Genomic DNA, 8,779 nt, shown 5'->3' with positions numbered 1-8,779 from the left:
TGCCATTACTTTTAATGGCAAAACCTAATATAACCAGGTTATATTCGATTGCACCAATCTAATATAACCAGGCTCTTTCTGGAAATTAGGTGGTATCCAGCAGCGCATAGTATCTTTAGAATAATGTTTCCATATTGAGCAGCACATGTACCCAGAGGAGGGAAAGATACGTTGAGCAGGCAGATGGATGGGTGCCACTAAGGGCATAATTTATCATTTTTCAGAGGATTATCTTCAATGACTCATTTGTGGAAATATGTTCATTTGCAAAGAGGAACACCTATCTGCTAAAGGAGTGGTCACTCCTGCCTGGTGATGCCAATCCAAAATTATTACAATAATTTGTTCTGACCAACTTAGAATAAACAAACCTCTACACAACTATAACTATTTATATTGTCTGACTCTGTTACAAAAACACCATTGTCAGAATATCTCCAAATTTTATGTGTAATTTGCTTTGAGGCATTTATCACCTCACTGTCAAAGACATTACAGTTTTGTTTATTTTGCACTTGTGAGAGAAGTCAAAATAACTAATGCTTGCATTGATAACTGGCTCTTTCAAAGTGTCTTGATTCAAGTGTACTTTCTGCTTAGTCCTTGCCTAGAAAATCAACTACTGTCCTCTGTCCCTCACCAAGTGTTAAAGTAGTTTATCTTAACTTCCTCATCCTCCATCACTCCGGTCACTCCTTGTAAACTTTACTTCTATAATCACCACTTTATGGATATTGTTTTCTCAAAGTTTGGTGATACAGGCCCTCTATTCACCAAACCCAAAGGCCTTACATTCAAACTCTATCCTCTACAATAATGGGTCTCCAAGGAGGTGTGCGTTGTGCAAGACAGCACTTGAGGTGCAGGAAGAAAAAAGTTTTAACTCTTACTCATGTTTCTAATTTCAAACTTAACATTTTTTATTTTGTGTATTTTTTTAACAATGTATTTGACATATCAGTATAGCAGGGAGAATGATTACTAATGATGAAAATGTCAAACTCTAAGTAATAGAATATGCAATCAATAAAATTTTGCAACCTACTTTTCTGTTTAGCAGTAGTTCTCAAAGTATGATATAGGGACTGTGGGGGTATCTGAGATCCTTTCTGGGTGTCGGTAAAGTCAAAACTGTTTTCATCATAATATTAAGAAGGAATTTATCTTTTTCACTCATTCTGTCTTGAGTATACAGAAGAGTTTTCCAGAGGCTACTGACATGTCACATTGAATGCAGAAGCAGACATGAGAACCCAAGTTGTTTTTTAGTAAGTCAGACATTAAAAGGACTTGCAAAAAATGTAAAACGATGCTACATTTCTTATTTTAGAAAATAGGTATTTTTCATTTTAAAAAATGCAGCAGACTTGAGCTCTTGGACTCAAGTGATTCTCCTGCTTCAGCCTTCAAAGTGCTGGGATTATAGGTTTGAGCCACTGCACTTGGCCAGCTTCCTCTAAACTCCTTTATCGGTCCTCTTTTCTCTCAGTTACCAACCTTTTCTGCCCATCATTTGTAAACCAAGGTATTTAGACAGGATACATGGTCTAGATTTGCACTGTCTAGTATGGTTGCCTCCAGCTAGAGTGCAGCTGTTTAAATAAAAGTTAAATTAAAAATTCAGTTTCTCAGCTGCCCTAGCGACATTTCCAGTGCTCAACTGCTACCTATAGCAATGACTACTGTATAGAACATTTCTATCATCACAGAAAGTTCTACTGGACAGGTTAGGGTCTAGATTAGGGTTTCTCAACCTTAGGACTATTGAGATTTGGGGCCAGATAAGTCTTCACAGTGTGTGTGTGTGGTGGGGATGGCAGGGGTGGGGTGCTGTTCTGTGCATTGCAGGATATTTAGCAGCATCCCTGCCCTCTCCCCACTAATTCCAGTAGCACTCTCTCAGTGTGACAACCAAAAATGTCTCCAGACATTGCTAGACCCTGATGTGGATGAAACCATACAGCTATAGATTGTGTTTTGCTCACCCACAGAAAAGGGGCAAGATGAATTGAGAGAGAAAATGGGAGAAATAGACTTAGGGCAGGTTACAGGAGACAAAGCAAGGAAAAAAAGGCCAGAGGGTAAAAGGCTGATTATGACTTTTCATTTTTTACAACAGGTCCTCATCATTCCGTAAGGTGCAATAGTAGATTTTCTTCTGGCTACCCCCACGGTCCTCAGATCACTCAAACAGCATCGCGAAGTGCCCCAGTTGTAGTGCAGCATTTTGGCTGTAGTGCAGAGTGATGATGTCTCTTGTTCAGAATACGACATGCAGGGCTGCCAAAACGTTCTCACATAACGATGCTAAAGGTGACCATGAGGCCTTCCCAACTGGGCAGGGGCACTGACATGGACAGAATAGGGAGTGTCAGATCTTTTTCAACCTGCCTGATACTGTGTCTTCTGACTGAACAGCTCTTCTGCGTTAGCAGCATTGAGAGCCGTGTAGGGAAAAGTCTACAGCCTAAGGTTCTGGTGGATACAACTCAACTATATGAAGCAGGTTTTCCTAAAATGTGGCCAACAGCCCTAAGAGTTGTCTTACAGTGAAGAAACAAATCTATTTAACTATAGGCCCCTTCTTCTGAAGTATATCCACTGAATATGTTTTACCCAATGCCGACATAAAGAAAAGACTTGTGCTTAACTGGAATTTTCCATCTGCCCAGAAGGGTTTCCTTGACACTCTGTAAGATTCCCATGCAAAGAGACGAAGGCACAAAAGAGGTCCTGTTATGAACTCAGGAAATGGTCACACTTGAGAATCACAGAGGTCACCATATAGAACTAGGAGGTGGAGGCTAGAACAGAACAGGACAGGCCCAGGCATCAGGCACAAATAAACAGGCTGATGATTTCTGCTTATCAAGCTCCCAAGGCAGGAGATGTACTGAGGACTAATGAGTGCCAATAGCACCATGAGCTGTAGGGACACAGAAGTCAGACGGACACCTCTCTCCTCAGTCCAGAGCCACAAAGCACTGACACAGGTTCAGGAAGTGGGCATCAGAGAGGTTTACAAAACTGGTGGTATGACCAAAGAAAACAAAATAAATCACAGCGTGAGAGTGAGAGACACCGGCAGGCTGAAGCAAGGCACTGTGTGGTACCAATACTCTAAAGATGAATTAAGGCAAAGTCCATTCCTCCATGTGCTCCCAATCAGCTCCCTATGGACCAATGATGACAACGACAGTGATAGTGGTGATGATACTCTTAGCTGTTGTTTAGTTTTGCAAATGTGTGAGGCTGGGATGGAAGGACTTCATCTCTGTCTTGTCCAGGACTGTGAATTACAATTATCTGAACACCTAGAATGTTCTGTAAATACACAGTTAAAATAAAAATTTATAATGGCAGGGACCAAATAGTGTTCAGCTTTGTATCTGCCTGAGATGCACACTCCATGTCTGGTTTACAGTAGCTATTTCACAAACGCTGACTCAATACTAAAGAAGGTAAAGGAGAAACTGTCTATCTCACATGACAGATACCCCAGAAGGCAGTGACTCTTCTATTTTGTGCCTACTCCACAGACTGTATTAAGGTGATATGTATATAGTAAGTACTTAGTCAAAAATAGTTGATAGTGTCAAAATTCCAAGAAACAGTAAGTCATTTGTATCAGATGGGATCCAAACAGGAAACAGATGGCAAATCCAAATTAGCATAACTTGTAGAAATGTATCTGAAAGCAACTATCTGCAAAGATATGGACATGGTGTCGGGGTACTAAAAGGGATACTGCTCTAATTTGGCAACAGTAACGGCAGAACTGTTACCACTCCTGGGGGAAAAGAGATGAGAAGGATTGATTACAGGAACCCCAAAGGAGAAAGTCTTATAGGGAAGAACCATGACCTTAGGTCGAGGGGCACAGGCAGCCCAAGGCAACCCCACAAGGAGGGAGCAGGAGAATAATGAGCCTGACCTCACTCCTCCCTCCTTGAGTCTCCTGCTGGGGCTTTGCTCCTGGCAGAAGTCAGAGGGCACAGGAGCCCCTCACTGTGGTCCTCACAGACAGCCTCCCGGGTAGGGAGAGTTAGGGTAGAGGAGGGTGAAAAGGTGACCAGAAGGGGTAAAAGGAAGATATCCTTCAACATGGTAATCACCATCCCTGAACCAGTGATGTTCAGAAATCTTCAAGGTGCCAATTCACGATCAATCTGTCCATAATCCAACGAGAAAGAATCACTTTTAAACTCTTATTCTGTATTGCTGATCAAAATCTCAGTGTTAGGACCACCTCTCTAATTTAAAAACAGGATATCATCCGGGACAAAAATCAGATCCCAATAAAGAAGAAAGTTATATTCAAATAACAGAGAAATAGTGAACCTTAATTCTACCAGACCCAAGTTGGTCAGCCCCAAATCCACCAGTTCTAGATTCCTGGATAGTTCCCACCAGGGGAAATGAGCGAAGGATTAATGGTAACTGCTGCATATAACTAAAGCTTTTATTGTGAGAGAATGTAGCAGAACTCAGATTTGGGCACTTGCCATTGGAACAGGGCAAGGAAAGGTGCTCAAAACTCCTAAGGGAAAAATTGCTACTGTGTAGTGGAACACAGAAGACAGTTGGGACTGGGAAATTTATGAAGAATGTCAGTGGGAAAAGTTCTTAACTTTGAAGTCTGCTTCTTTTCCTAAGAATGCAGAAAGGAAAACATTATCAATCACATGACAGAAAATAACACAATGGAATAATGGAAAGTAGAGTCTAAGAAGATTCCTAGAGTGGTCTCAGAAATAAAAAAGATAAAACATATCATCATCTTTTAATTTTGGTGAGTCTGTGCCCTATAACCTACTGATGTTTATCAGCAAACAGCAGCAAAGGAAAGAAAAAGATCTTTCTGTTTTCTTCTCCCTTCTCCCTTAATCACAGGCATACGCCCAATTTATTATACTTCATTTGCGAAGATTTAGTCACAAAAGAAATAGTAAGTTGTCATTATCTACATGTTCATCAATTCCTGGAAAATCATTTTACATTCAGAAACTTTGCAGTTAAATGAACTGTTGTGCACCACACTGAGTCTGCAATTTGATGTTTTCTTTCTTAAGAGAGATGTATGCATCGCTACTGCCTGTTCAGTGCAAGCTGTTCTCATTGTAATGAGTACTTACCACTATTTCAGACTCTTATCTGCAAGGAGTACACTTCGTACTGTTGTTCAAGCACATAACACTTACATCAAGTTGCAAAGAAAAAAATATGCAGAACTGGTAAGTGATGACCAGTTTATACACACAGATATTACAAGAGAAAAAGCCAACTATGATTGCTAGTCTCTTTTTCCTTGTCATAAATTGATTGAATAACCAGAAGAGAAAGTTCATTCTCTTGCCTATAGACCACTTAATTATCATGAAAAATTGGCAGCAATATTTCCCCTAAAATATAATCTATACTTACCTTCAGTGATTCAGCAGTTTATATGCCTCATGGGCCTCAACATTCTCATTCACTAATTCAACCATAAACATGTATTGAACAGTAGACCTACTGTACAAACCAGGCAACGTTACAAGCACTGGAGATACCTCAGTGAACAAGACAGACAAGGTCCCCACCCTCATGGTGCGTAATTCTAGGGGAGATGGCGAATTACAATAAACAGGTACCTAAATCAATGAGAACTTTAGATAGTGATGTTTGCTAGGAATAAAATAAAATAAAGTAATGGGATAAAAATTAATCAGGAGGGAGGAATATAACTTAGATGAGATGTTCAGGGAAGGCCTCTGTGAGGAGTTGACATTTTAGGGAAGACTTGAACAACAGGAAGAAGTCAGCCATGTGAAGATCTGGGGAAAGAGTATTCCAGGACAAAGATCAGCTAAGATAAAAGCCCCTAGGTGGGAATGAGCTGGGCAGGCTTGGGGAATAGTCAGAAGGCCAGTAAGTGAAAGGAAAGTGATAGGAGATAAGACAGCAAAGTTAGCCAGATACCAGACCAGCAGGGCCTTACAGGGCAAGGAATTTAGATTTTGTTCCAAGAGTGATGGGAAGTTGCCGTAGGGTTTTCAGCTGGAGAGGATCGACTTCTGCTTTAAAAGAATCATTCTGACTTTGCATGGAGAATAGACTGTAGGGGAGAGAAGGCCATTGTAGTCAGTCAAGTAACAGGTAATGATGGCTGGAACTACAATGAGAATATGAACATGGGAAGAAGCGGACAGGCTGGGAACCTATTCTGGAGATAGGCTTACTAGCAGATTGAATGAAGGATCTGTTTAGAGAAAGAAAAAATAAAAAGAGCAGGTAGATATTGTCAATAACGAAAGGGGGTTGAAATGGGGAAAAGCAAGTATGAGGCAGATAGAATGGTTACATAAGGGAATCAAACAGATATGTAAATCAATAAGAACTTTACATAGTGATCTTTGCTAGGAGTAAAATAAAATAAGGTAATGGGATAAATATTAACATAGAGGCCAGGCACAGAGGCTCATGTCTGTAATCCCAGCACTCTGGGAGGCCGAGGCAGGCGGATCACGAGGTCAAGAAATTGAGACCATCCCTGCCAACATGGTGAAACTCCGTCTCTACTAAAAACACAAAAATTAGCTGGGTGTGGTGGTGAGCATCTGTAGTCCCAGCTACTTGGGAGACTGAGGCAGGAGAATTACTTGAACCCAGGAGGCGGAGGTTGCAGTGAGCTGAGATCAGGCCACTGCACTCCTGCCTGGTGACAGAGCGAGACTCTGTCTCAAAAAAAAAAAAAAACATTATCACAGGAGGGAGGGATATATAATTTAGATGGGATGTTCAGGAAAAGCCTCTCTGAGGAGTTGACATTGTAGGGAAGACTTGAACAACAGGAAGAAGTCAGCCATGTGAAGATCTGGAGAAAGAGTATTCCAGGACAAAGATCAGCTAAGATAAAAGCCCCTAGGTAGGAATGAGCATTTTCCATTCCCATTCCCCATCTCAGTTATTGACAATACCAAGCTGCTCAGGTTATAAAACCCTAGGAGTTATTTTTTAATTTACTTTTTCTCTAAACAGATCCTCCATTCAATCTGCTGGTAAGGCTATCTCTAGAATAGGTTCCCAATCTGTCTGCTTCTTCCCATTTTGTACATCTTACATGTCAGATACCTATTTATATCCAAATGGAGATATAGAGTGGACAGTGTATGTATAAATCTGGGGTTCTAGGGAAAGGTCAGACATACTTTGTTTTTTTTTTTAATAATCCAAATGAAAAATATTAAAAACATACACTTGAGAGAGGTGGGGACTGCGTCTTTAAATGTCATCTATAGGCTGTGGTGCCTCACAGAGTGAAGTGTTGAAAAAACACAGAATGATGTGAAGTAGCAAACATAAAAACAAAAACTGAAATACCATCTTTGTTTGCTCGATGCTCTTGCCAACTTTGTTCCAGTATTCCCCTGCCAAAGACTGTATGACTGACAATAACTTGTACCAGAGAATGACCACAATCAGAAAAAAAAATAATAATAATAATATGGCCTTAACTAATGAAGATTTGAAAGTAAGTCAAGGCAGTATTCTACTGATTCACAACCAGACGCATTGCTCTGATAGTTTAAGCCTGACACATCAGTCACACCCAGATGATATCTAAGAAGAGGCATGACAATTGCAGGAAAGGTTTATCAGTACTGCTACATCAAAAGAGTAAAGTCTATGGGGGGGCAACTGACTAAAAGGTGTTAAGAATGCATTAATGCTTTTTGCTATTATGGTTGTAGATCAACAAAATTTCATAGAAATTTGAACATCTTTTGACTTGGCTGTTCCCCAACACAGTGTCAGTTTCTGATTGACCCTCTCTTACTCTACTGCATAATACAGGGAAGTAAACAAAAGGCATTTCAACTCTCATAAGAGGAATTCTCAAGTCCCAATAAGTATGACCTTATAAATTATACAATTAAAAAAATATTCAATTAAAGGTTCAAATGAAAAAGCAAACGTGTTAAATTTAATAGACATGCAAATATCAAGAATTTTTCATTGCACTGACTTCTTTACAGTAAGATTACTCATGAAATCCCTTTGTGAGGACAATAGGGCAGGAAGTGGCAAAGTCATAATCAGTGAGAGACCTTAGATCTTTTTGAAGTGCAAAGAAGCAAAGTAACAGCCTACAGGGTAAAAATAACATCACACCTTTGAATCAGTAAGTGAAGAGAGAACACCATTAACAGCTAACCAATTCTTTAGTGAGAATTTCAAAATCAATTATAAAGTCTCGGGAAAAATGTTATATTTATGCTTAATAGTTTAGTTCTCTCAAACATTTATTTCCAATATATTTCAGTATATTTTTAGAAAAACAAAAGAACAAGAATTTTTCCATTTGGGAACTTTTTTCCCCCTATTTTTTGTTTAATTCTAAGAGATTATTTGGTGATTTCTGTGCAAGTCTAACAGATGACAGTAACTGCACTCAGGGGGTAAGAATATAGTGCATAAAAACTTCAAGTTCACCTTAAAGGTATCCCTGTGAAGATCTAGACTTCAAGAACACATTGCGTTCAAAAGGCTTGCCAATGGAGAGTGAAAGTAATGTTGAATAAACATAGGGCTGGACATAGTGGCTCCCAGCACTTTGGGAGACAGAGGTGGGTGGATCATCTGAGGTCAGGATTTCAAGACCAGCCTGGCCAACATGGTGAAACCCTGTCTCTGCTAGATATAGAAAAATTAGGTCGGGCACGGTGGCTCATGCCTGTAATCTCAGCACTTTGGGAGGCCAAAGTGGGCGGATCACGAGGTCAGGAGATCAAGACCA

Source organism: Mandrillus leucophaeus, unplaced genomic scaffold (assembly GCF_000951045.1).
Source record: "Mandrillus leucophaeus isolate KB7577 unplaced genomic scaffold, Mleu.le_1.0 Scaffold51, whole genome shotgun sequence".
In the NCBI taxonomy this organism is placed as follows: Eukaryota; Metazoa; Chordata; class Mammalia; order Primates; family Cercopithecidae; genus Mandrillus; species Mandrillus leucophaeus.
The sequence above is the reverse complement of the archived record's forward strand: the minus strand, read 5'-3'. Positions refer to the sequence as shown.